Consider the following 15,888-nt stretch of genomic DNA (forward strand, 5'->3'; position numbering starts at 1 on the left):
AGAGAAAACGAGGCTGGTGTCCAAATAAATACACGCCCGAACAACACATTAAGTGATAGGAAGCTGCTTAGACAGGATTCATGCCCAGTTCAGCCTATAGATTAGATGAGGATGGTCTGCTGGGCTGGACATGAACCAATCTTGATAGTGAGGCACAGCTATGCAGTGGATGATAAGTCACTGATAAGGCTTTGAATGGAGTCCTTATGAATGAAGCCTGCATGCTTTATTATCCTGCATGGCCATCACATGGGCCATTTATTTTGCTCTGGGCTTCATCGGGAATGTGGTAGGCAGCAGTATCAATTTTATCCATCTCTATTATGATGTCAGAGCAGGTTATGGTTATGAATGATCTCATTTATGAGTCTTAAAAGGATGTAGAGGAAAATTGATTAGTAAGTTTGGCTGACTGATTTTCACATTGATATTTATTTACGCCTTTTCTTTAAGTCTGATTATTTACAGCGCACACTGCTGGCGAGATTAATATGGGGCACGTTGGCGAGCAGTGATTTGCAGGTTGTGAGTGTGTGTGTGTGTGTGTGTGGCCGCAGCGCGCGCTCGTTTGGCGCTATGGTAAAGTGTGAAACTCCGCGTGTCCCGTGCGCGCTCTCGTGCAGCGCTGTTAGAGGCAGTGGAGCTTGCTGCCTCGGTGCATTGAGAGAAGCAGAAAAGTCATGCATTATGAAAAAAGAAGCAGAACAAACCCCTCCTGTGACAGAGGATGGATGAGTTTGGGTGTGTGATGCAGTTCTGAACACCGAGTTTCACTCTGCTTTCAATTCAGCACGTTTGTGTCATTTATTCATTCACCTGATTCTTTCAGCATTTGCTTCTGGCACCATTCTCAAGTTCCCTGAAATCTGCTTCACTTAATTTCATCATGCAGCCTCAGTAATGAAGTGGAATACCAGAACGCTGTCTACAGGGTGAGAAGCCTGTTTTGTGGAATCTAAATTTGCCTGAGAATGGCGTACTGTACTGTCATGCTCATTTATCCCATCCATGCTCCTCCCTCAAGTGCAGGAACCAGCTTCAGCGTAAATCAGAGTTGATCCAACTTTAACTGGAATAAATAAAAGAGCCGTGATTACATAACAGATCATGCTATCTGCATTTGAGGCGTTAATAAGTGCTTAAATATTGTTATTTAACTAATATTATTACAGTATTACTATAATGTCATATAAATAACACATGGTAGTTCTGCCTGTGCCTTTACAGCAGGCCTACAGAAAATTCTTGCTGTTTTCAACATGCAAAGCTGTGTTTAGTTGGCTTTGTTCTTGGTTGAAAGTAAGGTAAAAGCAATGTAGCGTCAAAAATATCTATCATTCTTCACATAATCAGATTGGCTCAGAAAGCGGCATTGATAGAGTTCAGTGGGTTGTGTTATTTCCTCTAAACAAGGATGGGGAAAAGGAAAACACAGACATAACACCGCATCGGACAGAATCATCTATTGTCTATATCCCGTGTTCCCTTTTCACCTTATGGAGCATGCTAATTTTATACAGATCACTTATCGGTGAGTATCTCCTCATCTGGTTTAGTCATGACATGATGTTTAACTGGAGCAATCTTGCACCTCCCTGTCCCTTTCTGTTGTCCCAGGACAGGCAACCCAGAAAAGCTGCTTATGCTTAATAAAAGAAGCACAGTTTTGAAATGAAATTCTTTGAAATGCAGTCTACAGGCCTTAATGGTCGATGATGAGTTTTAGGGCTTGGCTGGGTCAAGAGATAAGAGCGCTGGCTCTTTGGACACGACGGGAAGTTTTTTTTTAACAAGGCAGAGACGCCGACACTTATTTCAGCCAGTCCATAAAGCATTATAGTCCAGACAGATAACATTCATCTTCTCCCTCATCCTGTCCATTCCTTTATTCTTTCCCTCTGCTCCTGTGTGTGTTTATGTGTGTGGATGCGCTGAGCTCAGATTTCCTCGATGAGACAGCTTTCTCAGTGTTGACATACACATTAATTACCTAGACTGCCAGGAACCCACGTCTGGGTTCTGTGGCCCGTCAGCCTCCTCACTCATGGATATCTGTTTGTGTGTGTGTGTGTGTGTGTGTGTGTGTGTGTGTGTGTGTGTGTGTGTGTGCTTGTAAGTTTTTGTACATTTGCAGAGCCAATATGACAATATGTTTTTTTTCCTGAGCATATTTTGGATATCATCTTGCTGAAAGAATCCATATATAAATCTTGTTAAGTAGAGGGCATAGTTTAAAAATAGGTATAGAATGTGGGATGTGTTGTATTTATTTCACAGTACATATTGTCACTGTCCAAAAAAGACAAACATCTTCTTAACTTTGAATGGAAATCAATGGATTCAATGAATTCAATGGATTTTATTCCAAGTAATTCTGGAGTATTTCTATTGGTCCATTCATTAAATTTTTACACAGTGTAAACAGCTTCTGTGTTCAAATAATGTAGCATATACATGCATTTCTTTAGACAGCGACAATAGGAGCCATGCTCGGTTACAAACTTTGTTTCCGGTCAATAATGGCCAATAAATTCATGTAATTTATATTTTTGGAGATATTTGAAATATATTACATGTAAAGGTAACACTGTACAATAAGGGTATATTATTGAACGGTATTTAAGGCTGCTTTAGTAATAAGACACTAATAAGCCTTATTAAATGATTAAGTAAAGTCACAATTAATCATTAATTACAGAAACAAGCGCAAACATTAGTCTAGGAATTTAATAAAATCCTAAAAGAATGCTAGTTAATGCTAGTCCTTGTATAATATCATACTTAACGATTAACTGTGACATTACCTAACCATTTAGTAATCATGAATTATGAATTATATGTACTCTTATAGGCTCTGGACCCACCGCGACCCTGAACTGGAAAAGCAGTTACAGATAATGAATGAATGAATGAATGAATGTACCCTTGATATAAGATAACTGACTTGCATAATGAAGGAGAAAGCCAAAGTGGACAGCGGTTTCACAACTGGAGGAATCACACATTTAAACGTCTAGAAGGACTAACAGTTAATTTACAGTAGATCAGCTAAATTGTTTTAAATAAAGTGCACTTAAAACTTATTTCTTTGACAGACAGGAGAACATCAAGCTTCCTCCTTGGTTCAGATCTGAAAAAATTCCCAGGTGTTTCTGTCCTTCCTTCTACTTTTAGAAGACAACAAACACTAAGGGTCTCAAAGGATGTGTAGGTATCAAGAGACTGTTACAGAGAAAAACAACTTCAAGATAGACGAAAAAGTAAATATTGCAAATCAAAACAAAGACGCTGTTGGCGTTCTCAGAACAATGGACTGACAGCCACTTGTCAAGATCCGAGATTATTGAATGTGTTTGGGATTACTTGGATTCTGAGGAGCAGGAAGTGCAGTGAGCTTTTGAGACTAAATGCTGGAGTTGTGAGTACATACCCCTGCAGGCACGTGTCACTGAAACAAATATATTTCAGCAGGCTCTAGGTTTTGCATAGTACATTATGTATGACAGTGTGTCTCGAAATGTTTTGCAATCAAAAGTGCGAGCGTGCCACCATTATGGCTTCTGAAGCAGGTCTATTGTTTGGATATTAGAGTTTGTTATATAGCAGCACTATTCAACAATGTACTGGAGCATGTTCATATCATAGGCCATATTGCTTTCTGCTTTGCAGATCTGTCTGATATTTCCTTAGTTCATTTTTAGTTTCGATTATTGTGAATATATCAAATTACAGACCAAGTATTGTGGCTCAAATTAAGTTGAATCATGGGCCGAGTGCATTGTTACCTTCTGATGTTTTATTTATTGATTTAACTGAGGCAATGTGTTCTATGCTTGAGAACAAGTGTATTAAAGTTGGTGTTTAGACTGGTTACAGAAGAGAAGGTGAAGACCAGTGACTTGGCAGAAGTGGGCCAGGGAGAGAGCTGAGATGGAGGAGGGTGAGGGTTTGAGATTAGCCTCTAGTGCTTAAGGTCAAAACATATGAAAAGAGGTGGAGTGTACCCTTGTGTCCCCCTCCTCATCATCTTTACAAAGCAGAACATGTCTGACCCTCCCCGGGGCTGTGTGAATTCTCCTGCAGTGTTTTAGGTCACAGAGGTGCATCTGGTTAACTCTGGGAAAAAATGTTCATTTTCTTCTCAGAGGACGGATCAAAATACTGAGCCTGTGTATGTGGCACACACAGAACGAGAATGGCCCGTCATGAAGTGCAGTACAGTTTGTAGATGTGAAGATTGATGGACTCTTAGAGACAAGCCTGTAGTAGAAGGAAAATGTGGGCTTACAAAGTAAATAGAACTGGTCAAATAAAATGTTAGAGGCAGGAGCGGCCAGAAGGAACGATCAGAACAATCTGTCTGAGAGAGAGAGAGACAGACAGAGACAGAGAGAGAGAGAGACGAAGAGAGAGAAATGCATATGTTCATGTGCAAAATGCTAGAGAGAGTGACTTGCAGCACTGTGCTGTGCATTAGTTTAATGGTCGCTTTGGGAGGGAGAAATGGAAGGGGGGTATTGAAGATCACTGGTGTTCCACTCACTCCCCAATCCTGTATTATTCATCACTGCAAAGTGGCCCTTGTTAATATTTTAAACCTGTTTATGATTCCCTTGTATCTTTACATGAGCATGTGTGTGTTTGTCCTGAGTTTGAAATCTGTAGTACATGCTGACATGAATGAGCCTGTATTCATATCTGACACAATTTAAAGATAGTTTAACAACGTAATAACATTAGAGTCAGGCAGCAAGATAAGAAAACGAGGGTAAATAGTATGGATGCACCAGTGTAGACGTTCAAGAACAGAAACCAATATTTAACACATTGTGATGAATACTGAAGCCATTTTAAGACAAGGTCACACTCTAATCTATAACTGAAGTACAGACTCTAAGAAAAATTGATTATTCATAGCCATGATATAACCAAATCAGACATGGCTTGCATTTGACTTTGTATTTTTTTTCATTGAATCTGCTACAGCTAGTGAGCATTAGGGATCTTGCCCATGGAATTGAAGAATCGTTGCCTGGACAGAGAATCAAAATATTATTAGTTATTTCAGTAATTAGTTGCAGTGAGTTGAAATGAGAGAAATACTTTTGGCTATATGTGAGTGTACACTATACATATAATGTTATTAGCTGTGATTTCTGGCTGAATGTATAACACAATACAATTTTGACCAGATAACTTAATAATGAATAATATACAGTTTCCTAATACAGTAATAAATAGTCTAGAAGAGTAAATAGAGAGTTCTTGCACCACTGGCGTTGAGTAGAATTAAGCGCAATTTATACTTCTGCGTCAAATCCATGCAGGCAACGACATAGCCTGACGCGCACTTCTCCAGAAATGTAGCTACCCGTCACGTCAACACAGACCGGGTGGCTGTGATTGGTCAGAAGTCAGACGGACATTGTTTATGCTGAACCAAAGAAATACAGGAGCATGAACTCCTCAACTCCACTCACAGAGAGGCAGACAGCTCATTCATTGCAAGAGATTCCCTCAGACTTGGTGTGGGCATCAGGGATGAATAAAAATGTTGGAACAAAAGAAAAATACGGAGGTCTCCAGGTAGAAATAACTCAACAAAAAGTGATACTGCACGGGGAAAAACACGCCGGCTTTGTATTAGTTACTTTCCTGGCACCTCATTTAAAGTCTGCTCTGTCTCAAACAACGACATACTCCCTAAATAGTGCACTTTAAAGATTTATAAAAGTATTTCTACTACACCACTACATTGTGTACTAAATAGTGTAGAGGAAGATGTTTGGGATACAGCCCTAGGGGTGTGGAGGTGTAATTGCAGAGCGACGCAGACACCAACGCAGAAGTATAAACACTCAAAAAGGTGTAGGGCTCTTGCGTAGCCTATGGAGTAGGCTCTGTAGGTAGTGTCTTCGTCACACAGCTCCAGGGAGCTGGAGGTGACTATCTGTGAGGAGTTTTGATGTGTTCTCCCTGTGTCTGCGTAGGTTTCCTCCAGGTGCTTTGGTTTCCTCCCATGGTCCAGAAACACACATTGGTAGGTGGATTGGCGACTCAAAAGTGTCCGTAGGTGTGAGTGAATGTGTGTGTCAACCTGTGAAGGACTGGAGCCCCCTTCAGGGTGTGTTCCCGCCTTGGGCCCAGTGTTTCCAGGTAGGCTCCGGACCCACTGCGACCCTGAATTGGATAAACGGTTACAGACAATGAATTAATATATTCCATTTTTTTTTCAGTGTATTCCCCTAACAAGTGAGAGCAAAGACTGATCAGAGAGGGCAGAAATTAATCTCTGAACGAAGTTGAGATGGATGGACCTGAGAGACTGTTTTTTAGATATCCTTTATTAAAAAGAGTGGGGAAGAAGTACAGGGAGAGAGAAGTCATGAGCAGTGGCATTCAAGCATCATTAAGTCCCTGGCAGAGTCTGGGAGAAGGAGACAAGAGAAAGAGAGTGGGGGAGAGAAAGAGACAAGGAAAAAGTGAGGGACAGCAATAGAGGGGCCAGCCTGATGAGCAGATCGTTGGGAGGAGATGTTTTTATTAAGGCTCTTATCGATGGCTAGTACTCTGCGTATTAATGGTGGACATGTTTAATGCTTTGCCAATACTGCATATGTTGTGCGCCACCATAAATCTGCAGCAAACAGCAAGGAAGGAAAAAGAGTGTGGGCTGAGAGAGAGAGTGAAAGAGAGAAAGAGAGGGGTTAGGAAAGCAACTAGGAAAAGAGAAGATACATAAAGAAAAGACAGTAATCAATAGCATAATCAAACTAATAATAAAAGCTCTTAAGGTGGAACTGCCGTTGAAGGAATCAGCCAGTTGTGTCTGTAATATTTGATTAATACTGTTGTGTATTGTTCAAATCTGTATGAAATGCTTAATACTTTCTAAGAAAACATGAAAGTTCATGTTTTTTTACTTGATCTGAGACTCTTAAAGTGTCTTTTCCAGGGTACCAGTGTTTTTTGTCATACAGTGATGCTGATTTTTAGCTTTAACAATATTGATATTTAACAATAGATCCATGATATCCTTTTAATCCATAAACCAACAATGTCAAGTGTGTACATTTTTACATACCGAAGCATCTGAAGAATACCAGAACATTCTGAACAGGAAGAGGAGGTTCATTGTTAGAAGAGCTGAGGATCAGAAGAGTGATGAGGACAGAGAGAGTTGAAGGAGTGGGTGGAGGGACGGACGATGGGAAAAGAAAAGAAGGAGATTTTAATGAAGTCAGGGCGAGTCAGGGGATGGATGAATGAGAAAAGAAGAGAGGGAGACTCTTCACCCCGGCCGGGTTTACGGCAGATGGAGGGTGGGCCGGGGAGCGGGGGGTTGGATGGGTGGAGAGTGACAGGGCCTTCAGAAGAATGACTCGGCGGGGTGGCTTTGTGCCCGGCCTGAATGGAGGGCTGAAAGAGGGCTCTTTTCTGCCACTGTGTGTGTGGGGTGTGTTGGGAGTGGGGGAGGCAAGCAAGCCTCTCTCAACTTCTGGGAGCCAGCCTTAGAGAATCAGTTTGCATATGTGTGTGTGTGTGTGTGTGTGTGTGTGTGTGTGTGTGTTGATTCTGCCTCTGTTCCTTCTTTTCATGGTCACACTTCTTACGCAGCCGTTCACAAAACAATGGAGCCCGTAACTGACAAGAAAAGTTTGTATTCTTGTCCCAAACACTGTAGTTATGACCGTGACAAAGCTTTTCAGCTTCTCTTGCAGTACTATTGTGTCAGCTGAAGCCGTCTTAATAACACTTCACAAAGGGAAGCGGTTTGACTTCTTACAGTAGAAGCTACAGTCACAGTGCAGTGAGTTATAAAGTGTAGATTCATGCCAACTCGAAAATGTCTTTGGCTATGCACCTTTTCACTTGTCTGTAGTGCCTCGGTTGGGGGGGAATTTAGTGGAAGTGTCTTGCACCTGTCAACACACAGATCACTGCGTGTCCTAATTACAACCACCTCAAACTCATTAACTCATGAGGATGAGCATGTTCTCTCCTCATTGTGCTCAGCCACGTGTCTGCAGCTTGTAATTGTTCTGATATGGTTGATAGGCTGATTTTGATTGAGAGGTGGGCTCAAACTATGCAGCGTTTTGATACAGGCATTTAAGAGGAATGGCTTTGTTCATTGCACTAAATAGTTTTCCCATCATTTTTTGTTTTTGTTGTTTCTCATTACATAAAACAATAATAATAATAAAAATAATAATAATAATAAAAGCTTTTCTGGTTCTGGAAGTTCTCCGATTTGATCCACATAACCAGCAAGAACATTCATGGCTAAAAGTGCCCTTGAGCAAGGCACCTAACCCCCAAAATGCTCCCCGGACACAGAGGGTGGCCGCCTTGGGTTTGCATGTTTTCATGGCACCTAATCACTAATGTGAGGGTATTCACTACCAAGGCTAAGAGTTAAAGGCAACATTCATGATTGTAGTAAAAAACAATTTTTTATAAACACAAACAACAAAAGGAATTTGGGAGGTTTCTAAGACAATGGAGAGAAACATTAAAAAGCAAGACCTGAGATGAAGATATTGCTCTATTCCTGCTCCATAGGTGGGTAATATTGATTTATCTTTGCTGTTTCTGTTCACTTAAGGTGGAAATGTCTGCAAACCCTGCAGATGACTAAATGTATCCCTGAAAGTGATACAGAACTAAACCACTCGAGTTACAAATGAGTTTCTGTGGTAATTCAGAGTGAATAAAAAATACAGACAAGTTAAACTCCAGCTACATACAAACAACAGTCGATTTTCCCCTCAAACACACTGTTCCACCTTAAAATACACAGAGCTTCTGAATGTAAACAACCAGAGAATACTGCATTTCCCCACAATTGTAGACGTTTTTCAATGACTATAAAGCATGATCTCACATTTAAAGTTCACATTTTTTCGTTCAGTTACATCACCTACAGGACAGATATTATCAAGATATTTTGACACATCCCTTGAATTTTGCTTCTGAAGGTGATGTAAAAACTTGAGGACATAAAACCATTCTTTGTAGGCTCTTATCTCCATAGGGCTTATAGAAGTCTAGGGGAGGATTCTGTAACCCATAGCATTTTGACGCATAGAGTTTGCCCCCCAGTGGTTTCAGTGCGAGTTCAACCAGTGTGGCGGACCCTGACTCGTCAGGAGTTCATGAGAGCTGGTGCCAGGGCTACGTGAACACATCTCCTGCTTGCCGGCCGCCTGCCTTTGTGCGTCCCGTATTGAAAGAGAGAATTTTTGAGGCCATGCAGATTCGCCTCATCTTCTTAGCCAGGCTTTTTCTCTTCAAAGGGAAGTTCAGCCCGGTCCACGCTTGGAGATTAGGCTCCAGCCAATCTGGGTGCTGTTTATGCGTGTGAGCATGTGTGCGTATGTGTGTTTTGCTATCTGACGCACAGATGCTGGCTGAAGTATGCGTGTGAGAAATGGCAGTTTAAGTCTTTATTTTTGTGTCACAGGGTTGTCTTTAAGAGGATATTAGCAAGCGGTTCTCTTTAGCCTTCATCTCTTGCCTTGATTTGGCCCTGGTTTTTGTCATGTTTCTGTTTTTAGTCTCTTTGAGAAAATCTCAAATACCAATCCCTGTTTTTTTCCCCCCTCTCTCATCCATCCAATCTGTCTTTCATTCCCTGTTTGCCTCCTATGCAATCATCCTCTCTGTCTCCATCCTTTTTTTTTTTGCCCCAGCTGAGTGGTGGGGGTTTTTGGAGAACTGCTCTTTAGAAGGCAGCGTGGAGAATCCTATCTCTGTGACTTTAACGCCTATTACGGCTCCCATCTGCCTCTAGAGGAGCTGCATTGTTGGAGGGCATCTTTGGGGGGATGTGAGAGGGAGGAGAGGGGATTTATTAGGTTCCGCAGGGGTATCCATGCCACTTTGGGGAGGAATGGGGGTCTTCTTAACACCCCGGAGGGGAGACACATGCAAACACACACGCATGCTCACACACAGAGCAGCTGGTTCAGCATTGTTGTGGAGTAAGTAAAAAGAGACCTCCGCTGAGATTTGTGTGTGTTGCTGGTCAGTGGAGCGTGATGATGTGTGTGATAAAGTAGTGTTACAAAGAAATGCGCAGAAGACCTCACACAGTGGTTCCCTGTTAAAAAGCCATTCTCCCCTGCCTCTGGAAGACATTACCACAGCAACCAGGATATTTAAGGGTGATATATAATGTCATATTTTCATGTTCCGTTAAAGATATTTTAAGTCAGTGTCAAATGACAATGCATGGTCTGTCAAAAGTTTGGGTACACATTTCAAATTTGATTTAATTGAATGTTTATTAAATAAATATTTTTCTTTTTTAGTTTCATTAGCTTCATTTTCCTTAAAATATCTTCCATTTCTACATTCACTGAATGATAACGATGAACATTTGACTGTGTTCTTTCAAACAGTAGTTGATTGGTGGTTCAAACACTTTGGTTGTGTTGTGAAAGAGGGAAATTGTGTGGGTTATGGCATCATTCACAAGACAGTGCTTTTGTCAGTTGTTCCTTCAGTCGACTGTCTTTGCAAAGGCAAATCACAAAGTCTAAGCAGCTTGTGGCTGAAACATCTCTTTTAATATGTTAATATATTGCAGTTGTGAAAGCTAGGTGTTCCCAAACATTTGGCAGGGGATGTTTATGCAGGAATGTAACATTTGGTAATGAAATGTTGGTGTGTATGAGTTTATCATAAATCTTGTTCAGTGTATGCTGAAGCATTCCCCTATTAAACAGGGCAGAGTCAGGCCAAGCCCAGCCCTGGAGCCCTGGCCTTTCAGAGTGTATAAGCTAGCAGAAAAGGATATTATTTAGCCCCCCATTGCAGTCTGACCGCTAGGCTGGTCGCGCCACAGCGTGGTGTAATCTCCCTCAGATAATACACCCTGTGGAGTGCAGAATCCTCCTCCCTCCTGTGTCTTGATTCTGGATTTTCCATTCCCAGCTTTGCCTTTGCAACTTGCAGAAGTATTAAGACTCACCCACCCTTAATCTGAGACTGACAGCCTCCTGCCTGCCTTGTGATGGAGTGAACAAGCCTGTGAGTGCGTTTGTGAGTGAGTGAGCAGAAAAATAAGAGGAGGTAAAGGAGGTGGAGTGGGGTGGGGTAGGTTGACAACCAGCAGGAATCTCATGGTGAACTCAGAATCTGTCCAATTATTAGTCAGTTTGTACTTTACACACCTTCCATTCTCCAGCAATTTCTCTCTCACATTTAGAGTCTAATGAGCAGAATGAGAACTAGCAACCTACACTATTCTTTCCTAAAACGCACAGTACTGGTCTTTCTGCAGTTCTGAAGGAATTTCTCTGCTTGTTCGATTTAGAAATGAGTGAGATGCAAGGCACAGTTGAAAGTTTGTGTATGGAGAAGTCCGCCCTCTTTACTTCAAGCTTCTTACCTGCTGATGGACAGATGGGCGGCATGGCCGACCTCACTCTCACCTCCTTGCTCACTCTGCTTGGGCTCGTCCACTTTGCTGTGATTAGCAGGTGTGCAGAGCTTTTAGCTGCTAAACTGAGCCACGGGCCTGGTGCCACACTTAGCCCTGTCTAAAAGCAATCCACACATTTGTATGTAGCCAATACACCTCCACTCTCAGTTGTCTGTGGTGTGCCATTCACAGCCTTGTTCTGCAGATTGCGGCAGTGAGTCAGGTTCAGCTAGCATGGAACGCTTACTGTGCTAGCGCAGCATGGTCAATGGTTATGGGGATTAAGAAAACAGATGGATGGCCATGCTGACTGGTGCAGGTTCATTAACTCTCAGTGCATTTGCTCTGAACTGCTCCACCCCGTCGCGTCCTGTACTGTCTCGTCTCGTCTCGTCTCGCTTTCTCTGCTCCACGTCAAGTTCTAAGCCAACGCAGCTCCCAGGCTTGAAGTAGAGAAGCTGGAAGAACGACAGCAGGAGTGAAAGCTGTGAGGATGTCTATTGATCCAATGGTCAAGACGTGGGCTGGATGCTTCTTCTTGATTGATTAATCTTGAAGTGAGGCTGTGGGACATTTACTTGGAAAAAAATACTCTTGATTTGATGCTGTCAAAGTGCATCTTTCCATTGGGCATGCGTTGTGTGGTCATGGGTTCATGTGTTTTGAGACCATGTAAGAGAACACCAAGATCCTGAGAGAAAGCTTTTTGACAGCATAGTAGATTCATCTGTAAAGTGATCTGTCACGGATAGAGGAGTGCACAGTGAGCTGAGACTGTTAAGTTTGATCCAGCATGGGGTACACAAATGGGCCAAACAGCACCAATCCCACAGAGCTCTTGAGGACAGACACTGTGTTTGGTATTCATACTTACACAATGCTTGTCAGGCATTTCCTCAGTGCTTCATTCAGGTTGACCTATTACAGGATTCAAAAAAATCGGGATACACTAATGCCACTTTTTTCTTCTGATGTTGATTCTGTTTCCTGATCCAATGGCAGCACTTTGTTGTTGTTGTTTTTTTTTTCTTTTAATTTCACACTCTGTTACAAGCAGAATGTTTGAGTCATGGTGGAAGAGACTTCACGACAGATGAAGTCTTGCGTTTGGGGGTGTCATTTCAAATTTACTAAAATAACAGATTTCAAGATCTTTCATTGTAAATAAATGACACAAACATGAATATCTATCAAACTGAATTTATGGATGTACACACTGTGTGTTTGATATTTCAATATAATCTCACTGTATGCAGAGCAACTAGTGATGTCCATCGGGAGGTAAAGTTCTTAACAGCCGTGATTTAGCCCTGATTTCTTCATTATGTAGGATTACATGGGACCATATTAAAGACAGTACTCTAAGACACACTTAAAATTATGTAAATAACAAACACAAATATTTTCTTGTTATTTTGACCATTGTGACACCAGAACCGATTTGATATATTGGACTGGTCCAATATCCCTGCCCCAAAACAGTGTCTGTCTCTAAAATTACAGGCAGCTGCTATGGGTTGTGAAATTAGATGTTATGTTGGCTTGATGGACAGGTGAAATTATCTACATTTCAGTGCCCCTCATGTTTCTCCTATGTAATAAGCATCACTATGCCTCAACACGTCTACCTGTGACTTCAGCTTCAACACATAATTTCTTTTTTTTTAATATAAATGCTGGTCGGTGCTGTTCGACATTTCTCAGTTCCATAACAGTAAATGGTGATAATGCTGGTTAATACAATGCTGCATAATAGGATGGCATAAGGCTGCTTTGATTGATCTTGGCTTTGAGAGCAGGCTTTAAAAGGGACGTGCAGACACATGGACACACACTGGCAGCCAGTAGATGTTTTAGCAGATTGTATCGATGGCCTGTGTGAGCCCTCTCGCTGCTGCCAGTGGAGATCTCTTTCTAACCAGGTGGAGGAACAATCACAAACATGGAACATACTGGGTTTGCTCCAGGGGTCACTGACCATACTTTACAAATTAAGATTCTAGGTTGTACCAGCTGTTTGTATGACAGAAGGGATCTTGTTACAATATCAAGTGTAACATCAGTATTTACATTTACATCTATTATTAAAATACAGTTTGGAAAAACAGATTTAGGGCAATTACAGAGAGTTTGTAAACAATCACAACAAAGCAACCTGTGATAATTAACTGCATTAACTGTGAAATGCCAAGTAGGTTTTTGATCTGCACTGCCATGTCTATACTTTTGTAAATGCAGCACTTCTTATTTGTTGTTTGATTAAAAGTGTAGGTCATGATTGGAATCAAAAACACTTTTTATAAAATTAAGGTCTGTTCACGTGCCCAAAACTGGTGTAATGAGTTTACAAAGACCCAGTGTCTTGGCCTGGTGTTCGAGTCTTTTGCGTTCTCTCTCACACTCTCTTTATGTGCATGGCAGAAGCATCTGGAGTTTTTAAAGACAATGGAGAGAGCGCAATCATTGAAAAGCACAAACTAAAACGAGGATTGCTCTATTCCTGTCAAACAACAATTGTTTTTTCCCCTCAAACATGCCGTTCCACATTAAAAACCATGCATTTCCCCACGATCGTAGACATTCCCTTTAAGTGAGACTTGAATTATTCCCAAACCTCAGAGAACCTAAAACATCCTGTTACATGTTTTCATTCATTCATTCGATCATTCATTATCTGTAAGCGCTTATCCAGTTCAGGGTCGCAGTGGGTCCAGAGCCTACCTGGAATCATTGGGCGCAAGGCGGGGAGGGGGCGCCAGTCCTTCACAGGGCAACACAGACACATTCACTTACACCTACGGACACTTTTGAGTCGCAAATCCACCTACCAACGTGTGTTTTTGGACTGTGGGAGGAAAACAGAGCACCCGGAGGAAACCCACACGGACACAGGGAGAACACACCAAACTCCTCACAGACAGTCACCCGGAGCAGGAATCGAACCCACAACCTCCAGGCCCCTGGAGCTGTGTGACTGCGACACTACCTTCTGCGCCACCATGCCGCCCCGTTACATGTTTTGTGTTGTGAAAATGTTTCATCATGGGATATTTTTGCCATAGCATCCACCCCTATCTGTAAGCTGTAAAGAGTTTTGAAGCCACTTTTCCTTATAAACCCTTCCTTATAAGCAGAATATCTGCTTTAATGGACTGAAAAAGTGCCACTGCTGAGAAGTCCTCATGGCACCTCATGATAATCTCTGAACAATTTCCTTTTTTCCCTTTTAATTCCAGAGTAAATGTGCGGTTGAAATGAGCAGGAAAGAGTCTGTGAATCATGGTGACGTCTTGTCCTCAGTCATTTCCAGCTGGGCCATGAGTGTCTCAGGCTGTGAGAAGCAGCTCGTGATTCCGCTGCTGTGTCCAGGTAGTGGTGATTTAAGTGCTGCTTGTTGATTTAGGTTGATTTATGTGTGACTGACGGTGGAGTTTGTGTGTCATTATGAGTCTATGTGACGGTGTCCACCCACACTCTGTGTATGTGTGCGAGTATATGACTGATATCTTATACAGTGATGTGGAGTGTGTAAATCGGGGCCCATAATGCACAGAGCCTGCATTAGCACAACAATTTACACGTCTGTCCTGGAGACACGGTCACTAGGGCAGTAATGAAGCCCCAATTGACTGGAGCCACTGTGACTGCCACAGAGGAGAGACACAGGGAGGGGAGGAGAGAAAAATGGAGGGATGAGACAGAGTAAACAGGATATACAGGAATACTGAGTCTCACCCCACCCAATGTCTCTCTTTCTCTCTCACATTTTCCTCACGGTCTCCTCCTCCTTCAATGAGCAGGGGCAATTACGTGGCTGTGTCTTGCATGTCTTTCATCTGGTGTGGGGAGCAGTGCTGAAATGAAGGTCCTCCTGCGTATAATTACATGGAGACATCCTGGATGAGGGCGTCAGTCGCAGCGCGCAACAGAAAACAGCCCTAAATACCTTTGATATAGGAAGAGATAAAAAGACCAGTCTGACTCGTTTGATCCACCTGGGATCTGGTGTCTCCTGTCGTCAAGCTTCGGAAGAGTTACTAAGCATGATCTCACACTTATTTCACCTGCGCTGATGGGGCAGTAATTGGAGCAGTCACATCAAACCCTTACTGTGCTCTTCTGGTTTTGCTCTAAAAAGGACTTTAGTCAGTGCTCTGAGGCACTTTGTTTGAAATGATCTGAAGTTCCTTAACACAGTTAATTACACATACCTTTGATTAGTTTCATTGTATCCAGTGCAAGGTGACCTCGTGGTCATTGAGGATAGCTGCATGTGGGTGAAGCTCTAAACTAAGAGGGTGGGGTGGACACAGAAAGGTCAGAGTTCATTTAGGTCATTACCATGCATACCTTGATTATGCAACTTCAGTGATGTCTCTGTGAATGAAATTTTAGAGTGTGTCTCTGTCCATAATTACACTCGTTACCTGATATAGAGTACCACTCAAGAAATGCTG

The 15,888-nt window shown here is 42.1% G+C and overlaps 1 protein-coding gene across 1 annotated transcript in view; it reads left to right on the forward strand.

Annotated features, from left to right (window-relative positions):
* The window catches only part of unc5b (unc-5 netrin receptor B), a 60,727-nt gene that overhangs the window by 635 nt on the left and 44,204 nt on the right, over window positions 1–15,888 (forward strand). The gene's annotated exons all lie outside the window — the stretch shown is intronic.

This window comes from Hoplias malabaricus, chromosome 8, assembly GCF_029633855.1.
Source record: "Hoplias malabaricus isolate fHopMal1 chromosome 8, fHopMal1.hap1, whole genome shotgun sequence".
In the NCBI taxonomy this organism is placed as follows: domain Eukaryota; kingdom Metazoa; phylum Chordata; class Actinopteri; order Characiformes; family Erythrinidae; genus Hoplias; species Hoplias malabaricus.